Raw genomic sequence first — 17,640 nt, 5'->3', positions numbered from 1 at the left:
GGATAAGCAGGAACTGTGCCTGCTCCCTTTGATAAAAAGGGTTGTAAGGTTAGGAGACATTACCTGTGAGAAGCATGTGAAGGGAAACTTGCACCACGGCCATTTGAGGGCATACTTGTTTCACCAGATGTCAAGGCAGCATACCTATTGGCCTTAATTTTAGAACTTACAACGCAACTTGGCAGACAGCATCCAGAATATCCTTGACAAATTCAGAGAGGATCCAGTATGACTACAGACTTCCCATGGTTCCTGTTAGCAACCACAGCCCCAAATCACTCCATGCAGGTCTCATTCAACTCCTTGGCTCAGACGCAGTCACAGAGAACCATGTGTGGATCTCAGCTACCCATGGTCCTATCTGCTTTTCCTGCACTTGCTGTGCCCTCAGAAATCACACCCTTCCTCTGTCCATCCAACCATCATTCAAAGCCCAGCCCCACTGATAACCCACCCCAGATCTTGTGACTCACAGATGACTGAATTTGCCCCTGATCATATGCACCTGGCTGAATGAAACATCCCAGACTCCACCAAAGTCCTCACAAAATCTTGGTTAGTCTATAAAATGGTAAAAAAGCACAAGTTTCAGCCTGAGTATATCTTTAAGTATGCACAATTTATGGCAAGACAATCAGTCAATCCTCATTTTTCATGGATTCTGTGTTCAACCAAGTGCAAACTCTCTCTCAACATGGGTCCACACATCTCACAGAGGTGGGCCTTCTGGGGAGACAGACCTGCTTTAAGAGTCCTATCCTGTGGCATTACTTTGCAGAAATGCTGTGCTCAGAAGATGCCTCCTTATTCTCCACTCCACACCAACAACCTGAAAGAAAGAAATGCTGGTGAAGTGCATGTTGATTCCGGTGAGAAGGGTAACCTGTAGAAAAGTGTGTGGGGGACAAACCCAGGAATGATCAGTGGGATTGTTCTGGGGACCAAAGAGTTGGGTACAGGTTGAGAATGGGTTGATTAGCAGAACTGGGCCTCTGAAGATCACAGAACAGGGGAGGACTCACGAGGTTAAATACAGCACCACTGGGTGCAGCACAGGGAGGAAAGGGTCTACAACTCCTTCCCTTGGAAACAACTCTCTCTGGAGATCTGGTCTTCTGCTGACATCGGTGTGTTACGTAGAAGAGTGTGTTCAGGCCCAAGAAAATGCAACTACAACAGAGTAGCTGGTGTTCAATGACTGTTTAAGAATATGTGTGTGGGACTTCCCTGGCGGTCCAGTGGTTGGGACTCTGCATTCCAGTGCGGGGGATGCGGGGTCGATCCTTGATCGAGGAGCTGGGATCCCACATGCCTTGGGGCCACAGGGCCAGTACATAAAACAGAAGCAATACTGTAGCAAATTCAATAAAGACTCTGAAAATGGTCCACATCAAAAAAGTCTTAAAAGAAAATAAAGAAAGAAAGAATATGTGTGCATGTTACAATGCACATGTAGAGGAGAGGCCAATGTCAGAGAGTACTACAGGTGGAGCAATGAGAACAGCGAGTGAGATGTGTAGCCCACAGATGTGGTGAACAGCCCTGAGCTGGAAGAGCAGAAGTGACAAATAGCAGACCTGACAAGTTGGCAGTGTCAAGAATGGGAAAGGAAAGGCATTAGGCTGCCTTTGTCAACAGCACCAAAATACTACACAAACAGAATAGGTTTCTGTATGATCTGAGCACAGATCAGACATCGTGCCTCCCCCAGGCCTAGGCTCCCATGGAATCCATACTGCTGTAGCTGGATTTATGCTACAAACTCAAATGTTTATGTTCCTGCAAACACCATATGTTGAAATCTTAACCCTCAATGTGATGGTAGTAAGAGGTGGGGGACTCTGGCAGGTGATTAGATCATGAGGGTGAAGCCCTCACCAATGGGATTAGTGCCCTTGTACAAGTGACCCCAGAAAGCCTTCTCATTCCCCTTCTGCCATGTGAGGACACAGCAACAAGGAGACCATTTATGAACAAGGAAGTGGGCCTCACCAGACACTGAAACTGCCAGTGCCTTGATCGAGGACTGCCCAGCCTCCAGACCTGTGACATAAATGTTTGTTGTGTAAGTACCAGCCTATGGTAGTTTGTTATAGAAACCTGACTGGACTAAAACAGAAATTGGTTTGAGAAGTGGGATGCTGCTTGCAAGAAAAACCTGAAGAATTAGAAGTGGCTTTGGATCTGGGTAATGGTCAGAGGCTACCAAGAGTTTTGAGGTGCATATTTGCAAAAGCCAATATTGTCAAGAATGCTAATTCTGGTAAGAGCTTAGGAACAAAAGAGGGGAGTTATAGAGAAAGCTTCCATCTTCTTAGATGATAATGAATCATGAACAAAATGTGCATAGAAATATGGATGGTAAATGCTATTCTATTCTGATGAAGTCTGAGAAAGAAATGAGGAACGTGTTATTAGACAAGGAACACTGAAGATCCTTTTTATAAAGTGGAAAAGAACTTGGCTGAATTTTGTTCATGTTCTAGTGTTTTATAGAAGGTAAAATGTGTGAGCAATGAAATTTGATATTTAGCTGAGAAAATTCTAAACCGTGCTGCAGAGCAGCTTGGTTCCTCCTGACTGCTTAGAGTAAGATACAATTAGAGAGATGACTTGAGGACGGGATTATTAAGCAAAAAGGAACCAGAACTTAAAGATCTGAAAAATTCTCAGCCTATCCATTTTGAAAAGAATGAGAAGGTGTTTTCAGAAGGGAACACTAAGACTTTGATAAGATTAGCATGCATATGACCCAGAAACCTCATCTGCCATCTCAAAAATGATCCCCCTTAAGGTGATCAGGGGCCCTCATGGCTGCCACCTCCACCACAGGCCCAGAGAGCAAGGGCCAAGGGAGAGCAACATGACTCCAATGGGTGGGGCCACCTATCTGGGTCAGGCACACCACGATGTTCCCACTCCATGCCTCACGGCGGGGCCCCGGCAGAGAGCTGTGTTGTGCTTGGCAGACACATGGGGCCAGGGATTCCCAGAGCCGTAGCACCTGGACACAACACCAACAGAGCCACCAGCTAACAGTGCCAGTCTGAGAGCCACCGTCATGAGATCCCAATCCAGGAGAGCAGCAGAGGCAAGACTGCTCCCCAGTGGGCCTGGAGGGCAGAGCACTGAACCACAGAGGATTATACTTGAGGCTTAAGGTCCAAAGACATTTGCCCCAGTAAGCTTTGGACTTACTCGGTACCTATCACTCCTTTCTCCCTTCCCTTTAGAATGGGAATTGTTTCATTCTGGGATGAGAATGTCTACCTCATGCCTATTCCACCACTATATTTTGGAAGCACATAACTTGTTTGGTTATATAGGTTCTCAGCTGGAGAGAGATCTGTTGCAGGGTAAACTGTATTTCAAGTCTCACCAATATCTGATATAAATGATATTTAGATGAGACTTTGGAATTTAGAGTTGATGCTAGAACTAGTTAAGATTTGGGGGGCATGTTTGCTGGCCCTGCAAGGTGGAAATGGTGGTGTAGTAGGTTTTTGGGGGATTTTTTTGTTTTTTCCTTTCCACCCACAGGGTTTGGGTTTCTGGCTGGGAGTCAGGTTTCTGGAAATCTATGTGGGAAATTAACGGTATATGTGGTATCTGTCTTCAATAGGGCTAAAAGGAGCCCAAACCCATTAACCAGCTGAACAAAGTCTATGATGCAATAGACCCTTGCTGAGATTTAGACTGGAGAGGTTGTGGAAGTGGGGCTGGGCCAGGATACAAAGAGAAATATGGGGGAAGAGAGAAGTTACTGAGAAGAATCAAGAGATCCTAGTATTCTTATTTGTTGTGTGATCCTAGTCAAGCAACTTATTCTCTTTAGGAATTCTTTTATAAAATTTGACCAACAGGACCAACCTCACAGAATTACTGAGAAGAAAAAAATGAGATTTCTAAAAACCTGAAGAGTAAGCTTTTAGAAAAATCATCAGAAGGAAGGAAATTGGAGAAATAAAACTGGAAACATTCAGAATCTTGATGGTGTGCCAAACCAAATGTCAACTGGAGCTTGACCAAAAACTAAAATGAGCAAACCAAAGCCCAGGAAAGCCATGTGGCAGACAGGGTCTTGATGCTCTGGCCTGAGCCTCTGAGGTGGGAGAGCCGAGTTCAGGACATTGGACCACCAGAGACTTCCTGGTTCCACGTAATATCAATTGGCGAGAGCTCTCCCAGAGATCTCTGTCTCAACACTAAGACCCAGCTCCACCCAGTGGCCAGCAAACTCCAGTGCTAGATGCCCCATGCCAAACAACTAGCAAGACAGGAACACAACCCCACCCATTAGCAGAGAGGCTGCCTAAAATCATACTAAGTTCACAGACACCCCAAAAAACACCACCAGACATGGTTCTGCCCATCAGAAAGACAAGATCCAGCCTCACTCACCAGATCACAGGCACCAGCCTCCTCCACCAGGAAGCCTACACAAACCACTGAACCAACCTCACCCACTGGGGGCAGATACCAAAAACAATGGGAACTACAAACCTGCAGCCTGCAAAAAGGAGACCCCAAACATAGTAAGTTAAACAAAATGAGAAATCAGAGAAACATGCAGCAGATGAAGGAGCAAGGTAAAAATCAACCAGCCCAAACAAATGAAGAGGAAATAAGCAGTCTACCTGAAAAAGAATTCAGAGTAACGATAGTAAAGATGATCCAAAATCTTGGAAATAGAATGGAGAAAATACAAGAAACATTTGATAAGGACCTAGAAGAACTAAAGAGTAAGCAAATGATGAACAACACGATAATTGAAATTAAAAATTCTCTAGAAGGAATCAATAGCAGAATAACTGAGGCAGAAGAACGGATAAGTCACCTGGAAGATAAAATAGTGGAAATAACTACTGCAGAGCAGAATAAAGAAAAAGAATGAAAAGAATTGAGAACAGTCTCAAAGACCTCTGGGACAACACTAAATGCACCAACATTCAAATTATAGGGGTCTCAGAAGAAGAGAAAAAGAAAGGGTCTGGGGCTTCCCTGGTGGCTCAGTGTTTGAGAGTCCACCTGCTGATGCAGGGGACACGGGTTCGTGCCCCAGTCCAGGAAGTTCCCACATGCCATGGAGCAGCTAGGCCCGTGAGCCATGGCCGCTGAGCCTGTGCGTCCAGAGCCTGTGCTCCACAACGGGAGAGACCACAACAGTGAGAGGCCCATGTACCACAAAAAAAAGAGAAAAGAAAGAAAGGGTCTGAGGAAATACTTGAGGAGACTATAGTTGAAAACTTCCCTAACATGGGAAAGGAAATAGTCAATCAAGTCTAGGAAGCACAGAGATTCCCATACAGGAGAAACACTCCGAGACACATGTTAATCAAAGTATCAAAAATTAAATACAAAGAAAAAATATTAAAAGCATCAAGGGAAAAGCAACAAATAACTTACAAGGGAATCCCCATAAGGTTAACAGCTGATCTTTCAGCTGAAACTCTGCAAGCCAGAAGGGAGTGGCAGGACATATTTAAAGTGATGAAAGGGAAAAACCTACAACTCAGACCACTCTACCCAGCAAGGATCTCATTCAGATTTGATGGAGAAATTAAAACCTTTACAGACAAGCAAAAGTTAAGAGAATTCAGCACCACCAAACCAGCTTTACAACAGATGCTAAAGGAATGTCTCTAGGCAGGAAACACAAGAGAAGGAAAAGACCTACAAAAACAAACCCAAAACAATTAAGAAAATGGTAATAGGAACATACATATTGATAATTACATTAAATGTAAATGGATTAAATGCTCCAACCAAAAGACATAGACTGGCTGAATGGATACAAAAACAAGACCTGTATATATGCTGTCTACAAAAGACCCACTTCAGACCTAGGGAAACATACAGACTGAAAGTGAGGGGATGGAAAAAGATATTCCATGCAAATGGAAATCAAAAGAAAGCTGGAGTAGCAATTCTCATATCAGACAAAATAGACTTTAAAATAAAGACTATTACAAGAGACAAAAGAAGGACACTACATAATGATCAAGGGATCAATCCAAGAAGAAGATATAACAATTGTAAATATTTATGCACCCAACACAGGAGAACCTCAATACATAAGGCAACTGCTAAGGGCCATAAAAGGGGAAATTGAAAGTTAACACAATAATAGTAGGGGACTCTAACACCCCACTTTCACCAATGGACAGATCATCCAAAATGAAAATAAATAAGGTAACACAAGCTTTAAATGACACATTAAACAAGATGGATTTAATTGATATTTATAGGACATTCCATCCAAAACCAACAGAATACACTTTCTTCTCAAGTGCCCATGGAACATTCTCCATGAGAGACCATATCTTCAGTCACAAATCAAGCCTTGGTAAATTTAAGAAAATTGAAATCTTATCAAGTATTTTTTCCAACCACAATGCTATGAGACAAGATATCAATTACAGGAAAACAACTGTAAAAAACACAAATACATGGAGGCTAAACAATACGCTACTAAATGACCAAGAGATCACTGAAGATATCAAATAGGAAATCAAAAAATACTTAGAAACAAATGACAATGAAAACACAATGACCAGGCTTCCCTGGTGGCGCAATGGTTGAGAGTCCGCCTGCCGATGCAGGGGACGCGGGTTCATGCCCCAGTCCGGGAGGATCCCACATGCCGTGGAGCAGCTGGGCCAGTGAGCCATGGCCGCTGAGCCTGTGCGTCCAGAGCCTGTGCTCCGCAATGGGAGAGGCCACAGCAGTGAGAGGCCCATGTACCTCAAAAAAATAATAATAATAAAAAATAAAAACAGAAAAAACACAATGACCCAAAATCCATGGGATGCAGCAAAAGCAGTTCTAAGAGAGAAGTTTATACAAATCCTACATCAGAAATGAGAAAAATCTCAAATAAACAACCTAACCTTACACCTAAAGCAAACAGAGAAAGTAGAACAAAAAAACATAAAGTTAGCAGAAGGAAAGACATCATAAAGATCAGATCAGAAATAAATGAAAAAGAAAGGAAGGAAACAATAACAAAGACCAATAAAACTAAAAGCTGGTTCTTTGAGAAGATAAACAAAATTAATAAACCATTAGCCAGACTCATCAAGAAAAAAAGGGAGAAGACTGAAATCAACAGAATTAGAAATGAAAAAGGAGAAGTAACAACTGACACTGCAGAAAAACAAAGGATCATGAGAGATTACTACAAGCAACTCTATGCCAATAAAATGGACAACCTGGAAGAAATGGACAAACTCTTAGAAAAGCACAACCTTCCAAGACTGAACCAGGAAGAAATAGAAAAAAATATAAACAGACCAATCACAAGCACTGAAATTGAAACTGTGATTAAAGATCTTCCAACAAACAAGAGCCCAGGGGGTTTCCCTGGTGGCGCAGTGGTTGAGAGTCCGCCTGCCGATGCAGGGGACACGGGTTTGTGCCCCGGTCCGGGAAACAAACAAGAGCCCAGGACCAGACGGCTTCACAGGCAAATTCTATCAAACATTTAGAGAAAAGCTAACACCTATTCTTCTCAAACTCTTCCAAAATATAGCAGAGGGAGGAACACTCCCAAACTCATTCTATGAGACCACCATCCCCCTGATACCAAAACCAGACAAAGATGTCACAAAAAAAGAAAACTACAGGCCAATATCACTGATGAACATAGATGCAAAAATCTTCAACAAAATACTAGCAAACAGAATCCAACAGCACATTAAAAGGATCATACACCGTGATCAAGTGGGGTTTATCCCAGGAATGCAAGTATTCTTCAATATTTGCGTCAATCAATGTGATACACCATATTAACAAATTGAAAAATAAAAACCATATGATTATCTCAATAGATGCAGAAAAAGCTTTCGACAACATTCAACACCCATTTAAGATAAAAACTCTCCAGAAAGTAGGCATAGAGGGAACCTTCCTCAACATTATAAAGGCCATATATGACAAACCCACAGCCAATATCGTTCTCAATGGTGAAAAACTGAAACCATTTTCTCTAAGATCAGGAACAAGACAAGGTTGCCCACTCTCACCACTACTATTCAAGATAGTTTTGGAAGTTTTAGCCACAGCAATCAGAGAAGGAAAAAGAAATAAAAGGAATCCAAATCGGAAATGAAGAAGTAAAGCTGTCACTGTCTGCAAATGACATGATACTATACATAGAGAATCCTAAAGATGCTACCAGAAAACCAGTAGAGCTAATCAATGAAATTGGTAGAGGAGCAGGATACAAAATTAATGCACAGAAATCTCTTGCATTCCTATACACTAATGATGAAAAATCTGAAAGAGAAATTAAGGAAACACTCCCATTTACCACTGCAACAAAAAGAATAAAATACCAAGGAATAAACCTATCTAAGGAGACAAAAGAACTGTATGCAGAAAACTATTAAGACACTGATGAAAGCAATTAAAGATGATACAAACAGATGGAGAGATACACCATGTTCTTGGATTAGAAGAATGAACATTGTGAAAATGACTATACTACCCAAAGCAATATACAGATTCAGTGCAATCCCTATGAAACTACCAATGGCATTTTTCACAGAACTAGGACAAAAAATTTCACAATTTGTATGGAAACACAAAAGACCCTGAATAGCCAAAGCAATCTTGAGAAAGAAAAACGGAGCTGGAGGAAACAGGTTCCCTGACTTCAGACCATACTACAAAGCTACAGTAATCAAGACAGTATGGTACTGGCACAAAAACAGAAATATAGATCAGTGGAACAGGATAGAAAGCCCAGAGATAAACCCACGCACATATGGTCAACTTATCTTTGATAAAGGAGGCAAGAATATACAATAGAGAAAAGACAACCTCTTCAATAAGTGGTGCTGGGAAAACTGGACAGTTACATGTAAAAGAATAAAATCAGAACACTTCCTAACACCATACACAAAAATAAGCTCAAAATGGATTAAAGACCTAAATGTAAGGCCAGACACTATAAAACTCTTAGAGAAAAACATAGGCAGAACACTCTATGACATAAATCACAGCAAGATCCTTTTGTACCCACCTCCTAGAGAAATGGAAATAAAAACAAAAATAAACAAATGGGACCTAATGAAACTTAAAAGCTTTTGCACAGCAAAGGAAACCATATACAAGGTGAAAAGACAACCCTCAGAATAGGAGAAAATATTTGCAAATGAAGCAACTGACAAAGGATTAATCTCCAAAATATACAAGCAGCTCATGCAGCTCATAGCAAAAAAACAAACAACCCAACCCAAAAATGGGCAGAAGAGCTAAATAGACATTTCTCCAAAGGAGATATACAGATTGCCAACAAATACATGAAAGGATGCTCAACATCACTAATCATTAGAGAAATGCAAATCAAAACTACAATGAGGTATCACTGCACACTGGTCAGAATGGCCATCATCAAAAAATCTAGAAACAATAAATGCTAGAGAGGGTGTGGAGAAAAGGGAACCCTCCTGAACTGTTGGTGGGAATGTAAACTGATACAGCCATTATGGGGAATAGTATGGAGGTTCCTTAAAAAACTACAAATAGAACTACCATATGACCCAGCAATCCCACTACTGGGCATATACCCTGAGAAAACCATAATTCAAAAAGAGTCATGTACCACAATGTTCATTGCAGCTCTATTTACAATAGCCAGGACATGGAAGCAACCTAAGTGTCCATCAACAGATGAATGGATAAAGACGATGTGGCACATATATACAATGGAATATTACTAAGCCATAAAAAGAAATGAAATTGACTTATTTGTAGTGAGGTGGATGGACCTAAAGTCTGTCATACAGAGGGAAGTAAGTCAGAAAGAGAGAAACAAATACCATATGCTAACACATATATATGGAATCTAAAAAAAAAAAAAAGTTTCTGAAGAACCTAGGGGCAGGACAGGAATAAAGATACAAACGTAGAGAATGGACTTGAGGACACATGGAGGGGGTAGGGTAAGCTGGGACAATGTGAGAGAGTGGTTTTGACATATATACACTACCAAACATAAAACAGATAGCTAGTGGGATGCAGCCGCATAGCACAGGGAGATCAACTTGGTGCTTTGTGACCACCTAGAGGGGTGGGATAGGGAGGGTGGGAGGGAGATGCAAGAAGGAGGGCATATGGGGATATATGTATACATATAGCCGATTCACTTTGTTGTACAGTAGAAATTAACACAACATTGTAAAGCAATTATACTTCAATAAAGATGTTAAAAAAAAAGATTTTGGGGGCTGTTGGAATGGATAAATTTATTTTGTATGTGAGAGGACATGAATTTTGGGAACCGGGGTAGAATGCTATAGATTGAATGCTTGTGTCCCCACAAAATTCATATGTTGAAATCCTAATCCTCAATGTGATGTTATTAGGAAGTGGGGGTCTTTGGCAGGTGATTAGGTCATGAAGGTGGGGCCATAATAAATGGGATTAGTGCCCTTATAAATGAGACCCCACAATGCTCTCTAGCCCCTTCCAACATATAAGGACATAAAGAGAAGGTGGCAGCTATGAACAAGTAATAGGGCCCTCACCAGAACCTCATGCTGGTGCCTTGATCTTGGACTTTCCAGCCCACAGAACTGTGAGAAATCAATTTCTGTTGTTTATAAGCTACACAGTCTGTGGTATTTTGTTACAGCAGCCTGAATGTACTAAGACAGACAGGGATAAACATGTGGGTAAAAGGGTTTGGTAAGCTACTGAGCAACACACTAATGTAATGTATTATGCAATCATAATTTCTGCCCTTTAGCTCCCTTTCTACCTTTTAAACTGTCTCCTAAACTGCAGGTTTAAAAATTTACAGTGTCAGGATATAGTTCCTAGAATGTGAAAATCACTGTGCTCTACAGATCTAAAGAAGAATGAGGTTTGTTACTCATTTAAGCACTCCAAGTTGCAAGTGCTAAGGCAGGATTTGGAACCCTGAAGTCCCTAATGGGATTTGTGGGTGTTGAGGCCATAGTTCCTTGGACAAGCTGCTTCTCCTCAGTGAGACCCAGTTTCCTGGTTATTAACCATTTTTCCCATAATCTATGCTTGGCTTCTTTGCTGAGAGATGCCATGTTTAGAAGTAGGATTGGGTGGAGGATGGAGGCTGTGAATGGAACCACACTGTAAAGCAAGACCCAACTGTTCACCAGAGGCTCCAGGAGAGGACTTTTTTATGTCCTCATGGAATGTTGTCCAAATCCTGATAAGTTGTCAAAGAGAGGCAAACCATCCTAGGGCAGTAGACAGTACATACCTATTCTTTTCGTAGAAAAAGAGAAGGCTCTTTCCACAAGGCCAGTGCCTTGATCTTCAACTTCCCAGACTGAAGAATAGTGAGAAATAAATGTTTGTTTAAACACCCAACCATGTTAGTTTGTTATAGCAGCACTAACTGACTATGACAATTTATTTCCATTCTGTGAACCACCCAGGGCTCTCCACCCCACCCCCAATATAAGCAACTACATGGGACTTGGGTGATGGAAGTGTTAAGGGAAAGATAGGACAGACGGCATTCAGGATTGGCCCAGAATACTGATAGCCCACAGGAAAGAAAACTATTACAAAGAGAACTTTGGGGGAGGCTCTTACAAGAACAGAACATGATCCACATAAGTAGTGACTATGTCAGTGATGATAATTGCTGGCACAGGCAGGCATGAGGAAATGTCAACTAGAGGAAGTAAGTTAGACCTGGGTCACACTCGTTCCTTGGATCTGGACAGTCACTTGGCCCGGGAGAAGGCAAGTAAGGTAGGACTCAGGATGAGTACAAGACTCTGGACCCTGCATCCTTCCCTGGGAGTCTGCAGGAAAGCAGGTGTTGGGCCTGCTCAAAGAGAGGAGAGGGCAGTCCTACCAACCACAGCACCTACTCAGGAAACTGAGGAAGCAGGGCCCATAGTCCTGATTTGAGAATGACATAGCTGGTCCTGGGGAAAGAGAAAGGGCAGAGACTATCTCTGGGCACAGGTGTAGGTTTGAGGGTCTTACCCAGGGAGGTTACAAGTGCCAAATTCTCCAGTATCACATCTTGGTACAGGCATCTGTGAGGCTCGTCAAGGAGATTCCATTCCTCCAAAGAGAAGTACATGGCCACATCCTCAAAGGTCACTTTGCCCTGCTAAGATGATGACAGAACCAAAAGCAGTCCACTTCTGAGTCACAATCCCTTCCCCCAACATCTATTCCATGCCCACCCTCCTCCCAAGCTCCTTAAATCAGCGTTTTGAGAAACTAGGCCTTGGCACCACTGATGCCATTGTGTCTTCATGTGCCCATTAATCCCTGGGTCCAGGAGGCAGGTGGAGAAACATACAGTTGACCCTTGAACAACACAGGTTTGAACCACAAGAGTCCACTCATACCTGGATTTTTTTCAATAAATAAATACTACAGTACTCACGATCTGTGTATAGGTAGGATGAATCAGCAGTTGTGGAACTACAGATACAGAGGGCCTACCTGTAAACTTTTATGCAGATTTTCAAGTGTGCAGAGGGTTGGTGCTCCTAACCCCTTGTTGTTGACGGGTCAACAATATCTAAGCCATGGGCCTGGCATAGAGGATCCAGAGGCTCATATTACCCTGGTATTACCAAAGTCTCAATACCAGATCCTGGAACCTTCAGGTATACTCCCTAAGTTCACACCACTCTTTAGAATGCACATCCCTCACATCCCTAGATTCCACAGCCACATGCCCATGGCCACCACCACCTTAGGGCCCACACCATAGGCATGTCTTTGGTCTCCCTACATTACTCGTGTCTTAATCAACACCTCTTCAACCCACTGTTGAGGGTGGAATTCCCAGTGTATAGTTATGGAGACAGTCAAACATGTGACATTTGACACTGAACATATGAGATAGACAGCAGTTTATAAATCACATATACTCACAGCCTGAGAGAGGAGGACACACCACACTACACAGGGCCACATGGAGGTTGTACTCCAGAAGAGAGGCTGTACACTGGGGGCTGTGGGACATAAGCTTTGTAGTATCAAGAGGGAGAAGTGTTCCTTGGTTCCCATGGGAGGGTGTGATTGGCTTTGTGCAAAATTCCATGGATTGGTAGGAACTGAAACCTGCTACAAAGGGATGAACAGGAACTGCTCTGGTCTCCTTGCTAAAAAGGGGGTATCTGGTAGGAGCAGAGTGGGGAGGGCAACTTGCACTGAGGACATTTGAGCCATCCCATTTTCTACCACCCATGTTAAGGCTACCCATAACGGGCTTATGCTGCAATTCGACAGATTACATAAAGATTATGCTTGACATAGTTAAACACAATCCAGTATGATGCCAGACATCCCATGGCTTCCACTAGCAGTCACAGCCCCAAAACTTTCTATGAAGATCTCCCTGCCTGGCTCAGTTCCTTGCCTCTGACTTAGTCACACAGAATCACACGTGTATCTCAGACACACATGGCTCTCCTCTACTTGTGTGCTTCACTTGCTGCCCCCTACCACTACAACCTTCCTCTGTCCACCTACCCCTCGTTCAAAGAACAGCCCACAGGTGGCCTACCCCAGGCCTAGTGACTCTCACAGATGACTACATTTGCTCTTGACCTTATCCTCCAGGCTGAATGAAAAACAAGCTACATGGGCTTCCCTGGTGGCACAGTGGTTAAGAATCTGCCTGCCAAAGCAGGGGACACGGGTTCGATCCCTGGTCCAGAAAGATCCCACATGCCGCGGAGCAACTAAGCCCGTATGCCACAAGTACTGAGCCCGCATGCTGCAACCACTGAAACCCGCGCGCCTAGAGCCCGTGCTCCGCAACAAGAGAAGCCACCGTAATCAGAAGCCCGCACACTGCAACGAACAGTAGCCCCCGCTCAGCGCCTGCTTGCCCCAACTAGAGAAAGCCTGCGCGCAGCAACAAAGACCCTACTCAGCCAATAAATACATAAATAAATTATTTTTTAAAAAAAAGAGAGAAACAAGCTCCACCAAAGTCCTCACAAAATCCTGGTGAGTACAGAGTGGTAAATAACACCAGTTCTGGCTTGACTGCCATCTCACTTCAATTGCTACTATGACTGTGCATCCATCTCATGTCGTCTTTTCTTGGGAGCCTTGGCCACCTGCCAGACAATACTGTCTCTGAGAGCCTCCCCAATTCCTTTTCCACCACCCCACAGGTGGGACTCAAGGACTGGGGAAATAGCACTTAACAGTCCCAAGACACAACAATCCAGACATGTGATTCAGTGTCAGGCCCAGCGAGGGAACGGGACATCTTCCACTTGACTGTGTTGGTTCCATAAGCAGCCATGGAAATGTGGAACAAGTGATGAGTCTATGGAGGGGTTTGATGGGCTCAGGCTTCCATGTACCCCTGCCTGGCCCTGAAGTCTGGGATAGCTACTTAATCTCTGAGCCTCAGTGATCAGTTCCCCTTTTACAAGGTGTCCCTGTGCCTGTCACCCTCCCCCACTTGCCACCACACTGTCAGAAACAGGGCCCCACCAGAAACCTAGCAGGACCCTGAGGGGCTCCTGGGTACGGAAGCCTTTCTGTGTCTTGCTTTTCTTGTTTGTAGGTCAAGGGATATTCATAACAATATCCTTGAGCTCTACTGAACTAAAACCCCCAACAAATAGAAGATGCTAACTACTTGATGAAGCATTCTTCAGAGAAGATCAGGACACCACCTGAGGCCAGATTAAAGGAATGCAAGCCCTGCTCACACCCTGATCCTAATCAACAACCGCGTTCTTCAACTGTTGCTGTAAAACTCCTCACCAAATTCCCCCGGTGTTGGGACAACAGGTTTTCGGGGCACGAGCCCACTGTGTCCCCCCTCGCCCGGCAAAGCAATAAAACTATTATTTTCTGCTTCACCGAAAACTGTCTCCGAGATTCGATTCAGCACCTGTGCACAGAGGCCAAGCTTTTGGCATCACACCCACGGCCGCCTCACCATCCTGGACACAGGGTCCTGGGCTGGGAGCACGAGAGCAGGCGCCCCACACTGGGAGCTTTATTGTCTGCTGGGGTGAGGGCTGCGAGCACAAGAGCAGGCGCCCCGCACTGGGGGCTTTAGTGTCTGCTGGGGTGAGCGCGGTGAGGGTCCGGAGGACAGGCATCTACCTGAGGCGGGTCCCTCAGCACCACCGCTGCCATTGGGGTCTGTGGGCAGAGCGGGACCCAGATCGGCAGCCCCTCTGCCAGGCCTGGCGCGGGGCATCGGGGCGGCGTCGCCGAGCCTCAGACCTGCTTTTGTCCTGGGGGAACAAGGCCTCTTCTCGGACCTTGTTGGCCGTCACGTCGGTCCAGACCCAGCAGTCCGGAGCCAGAACAGACCCAGAGCAGTTAAAATGGCCGTCACGAGAAGGAAACCAGAAGTCGCTCCCTTATGAATTGCACCTGATACGGAAACGCCCCTTTTATGAGACTTTGATTGGCTGAGTGGCGCTGCCGCCCGTCGTGGAGCATTCTGGGTAATGTAGTTCCCGCAGAACCACAGGTCGCGTGTGAGGATACGCCCCGCCGACCTCTAGTAAAGAAGGCAGAAAAAAAAAAAAAAAAGGCAGAGCTCCGCTGCCAGGGGCGCTGGGAAATTGTGCGTCTGGGTTCTCGGGCAGAGGAGGGACTTCGCTCCTTCTTGAAAAGGCCATACTCAGATTTCTGGGGAGCCCTTTCTGCAACTGATGGCGCAGGTGTTTGGAGACGTATTAGTTTGGACTCCCGGGAAGCTCAGTGTGCTCTGAGAGGCTAAACAAATTCTTTCAGACGCCCCTAAAGGCTACAGATATAAATGAACCTGTCATTCCATAGAGTCACAAAAGTTGTGTCCCCGGGTATAGGAAACTCATAAAAGTTATCATAAGCAATTCAAGCGTCAAAATTATAAAAATTCAACCATGTTTAGGAATTCAAGAAATTATCTTTAACAATCATACGGCAATGATCATAGACAAAAATAAATTAACTATGTACGTTTGAAGTAATTGCTCTGAAACAAATTGAGATATAAATCTACAGTAAAAAACAAACAGAGGGACTTCCCCGGTGCCACAGTGGTTAAGAATCCACCTGCCGGGCTTCCCTGGTGGCGCAGTGGTTGAGAGTCCGCCTGCCGATGCAGGGAACACGGGATCGTGCCCGGGTCTGGGAAGATCCCACATGCCGCGGAGCGGCTGGGCCCGTGAGCCATAGCCGCTGAGCCTGCGCGTCCGGAGCCTGTGCTCCGCAACGGGAGAGGCCACAACAGTGAGAGGCCCGCGTACCGCAAAAAAAAAAAAAAAAAAAGAATCCACCTGCCAATGCAGGGGAGATGGGTACGAGTCCTGGTCCGCGAAGATCCCACATGCCACGGAGCAACTAAGCCTGTGCGCCACAACTACTGAGCCTGTGCTCTAGAGCCCGTGAGCCACAACTACTGAGCCTGCGTGCCACAACTACTGAAGCCCACGCACCTAGAGCCCATGCTCCGCAACAAGAGAAGCCACCGCAATGAGAAGCCTGCGCACCTCAACCAAGAGTAGCACCCCCCCCCCCGGGCTTCCCTGGTGGTGCAGTGGTTGAGAATCCGCCTGCCGATGCGGGAGACACGGGTTCGTGCCCCGGTCCGGGAGGGTCCCACATGCCGCGGAACGGCTGGGCCCGTGAGCCATGGCCGTTGGGCCTGTGCGTCCGGAGCCTGTGCTTAGCTGCGGGAGAGGCCACGGCACTGAGAGGCCCACATACCGGAAAAAAGAAAAAAAAAAGAGTAGCCCCCACTCGCCGCAACTAGAGAAAGCTTGTGCAGCAACGAAGACCCAACGCAGCCAAAAATAAATAAATTAATTAATTTAAATAAATAAATAAATAAATAAATATGGTCTGGGGACTTCCCTGGCAGTCCAGTGGTTAAGACTCCATGCTTCCAATGCAGGGAGTGCGGGTTCGATCCCTGGTTAGGGAACTAAGATTCCACATGCCGAGTGGCGTGACCAAATAAATAAATAAATAAATAAGGTCTGCAGTACTGAAGTACACAAATGGTAAAATATGAATTTAGACCTCCTCTTCAAACTATACACAAATATTAGTTGCCAGCAAGGGCACTGGTAGATTCCAAACCTTGTGGCAGTTGCAGGGATATTGCAGTCCTACAGTGCCGGGCAACAAAAAGACTAAGGCAGAGGAATGCAGTAGAATGTTTAATGCCCTGAGAAAAATCGGAGCAAGGGTGGGGAGTGAGACTATTAGGGAAATCAAGACATTTAAATGCAGCATAGGGACTTCCCTGGTGGCACAGGTGTTGGGAGTCCACCTGCCAATGCAGGGGACACGGGTCCGGGAGGATCCCACATGCCTCAGAGCAGCTGGGCCCAAGTGTCACAGCTACTGAGCCTGTGCTCTGGAGCCCGTGAGCCACAACTGCTGGGCCCATGTGCCTGGAACCCATGCTCCGCAGCAGGGAGAGGCCACCGCAGTGAAAGGCCCAGGCTAGCCTCAACTGGAGAGGGCCCTCACGCAGCAGCGAAGACCCAATGCAGCCAAAAATTAATTTTAAAAAAAAGACTAAAAGGCTTTTAATCCTACTTTAAAAAAATAAAAATAAATACAGCATACTGTATATGGTAGAACTGGTGAAACACACACACACACACACACACACACACACACACACACACACACACA

General features: G+C 44.8%; 1 protein-coding gene across 1 annotated transcript in view; it reads right to left on the bottom strand.

Annotated features, from left to right (window-relative positions):
* Window positions 1-586: 586 nt before the first annotated feature.
* Window positions 587-17,640, bottom strand: part of CUNH19orf18 (chromosome unknown C19orf18 homolog) — a 29,527-nt gene continuing 12,473 nt past the window's right edge. Inside the window, exons 12-14 of the mRNA XM_027097211.1 lie at window positions 11,989-12,118; window positions 11,249-11,317; window positions 587-829 (exon numbers count right to left, since the gene is read on the bottom strand). The gene's annotated coding sequence lies outside the window, so the exon portion shown is untranslated. The remainder of the gene's footprint in view (window positions 830-11,248; window positions 11,318-11,988; window positions 12,119-17,640) is intronic.

This window comes from Aethalodelphis obliquidens, unplaced genomic scaffold (genome assembly GCF_003676395.1).
Source record: "Aethalodelphis obliquidens isolate GAN/ISIS:26980383/991018 unplaced genomic scaffold, ASM367639v1 scaffold113, whole genome shotgun sequence".
Classification (NCBI taxonomy): Eukaryota; Metazoa; Chordata; class Mammalia; order Artiodactyla; family Delphinidae; genus Aethalodelphis; species Aethalodelphis obliquidens.
This window is presented reverse-complemented; position numbering and strand designations above follow the sequence as displayed.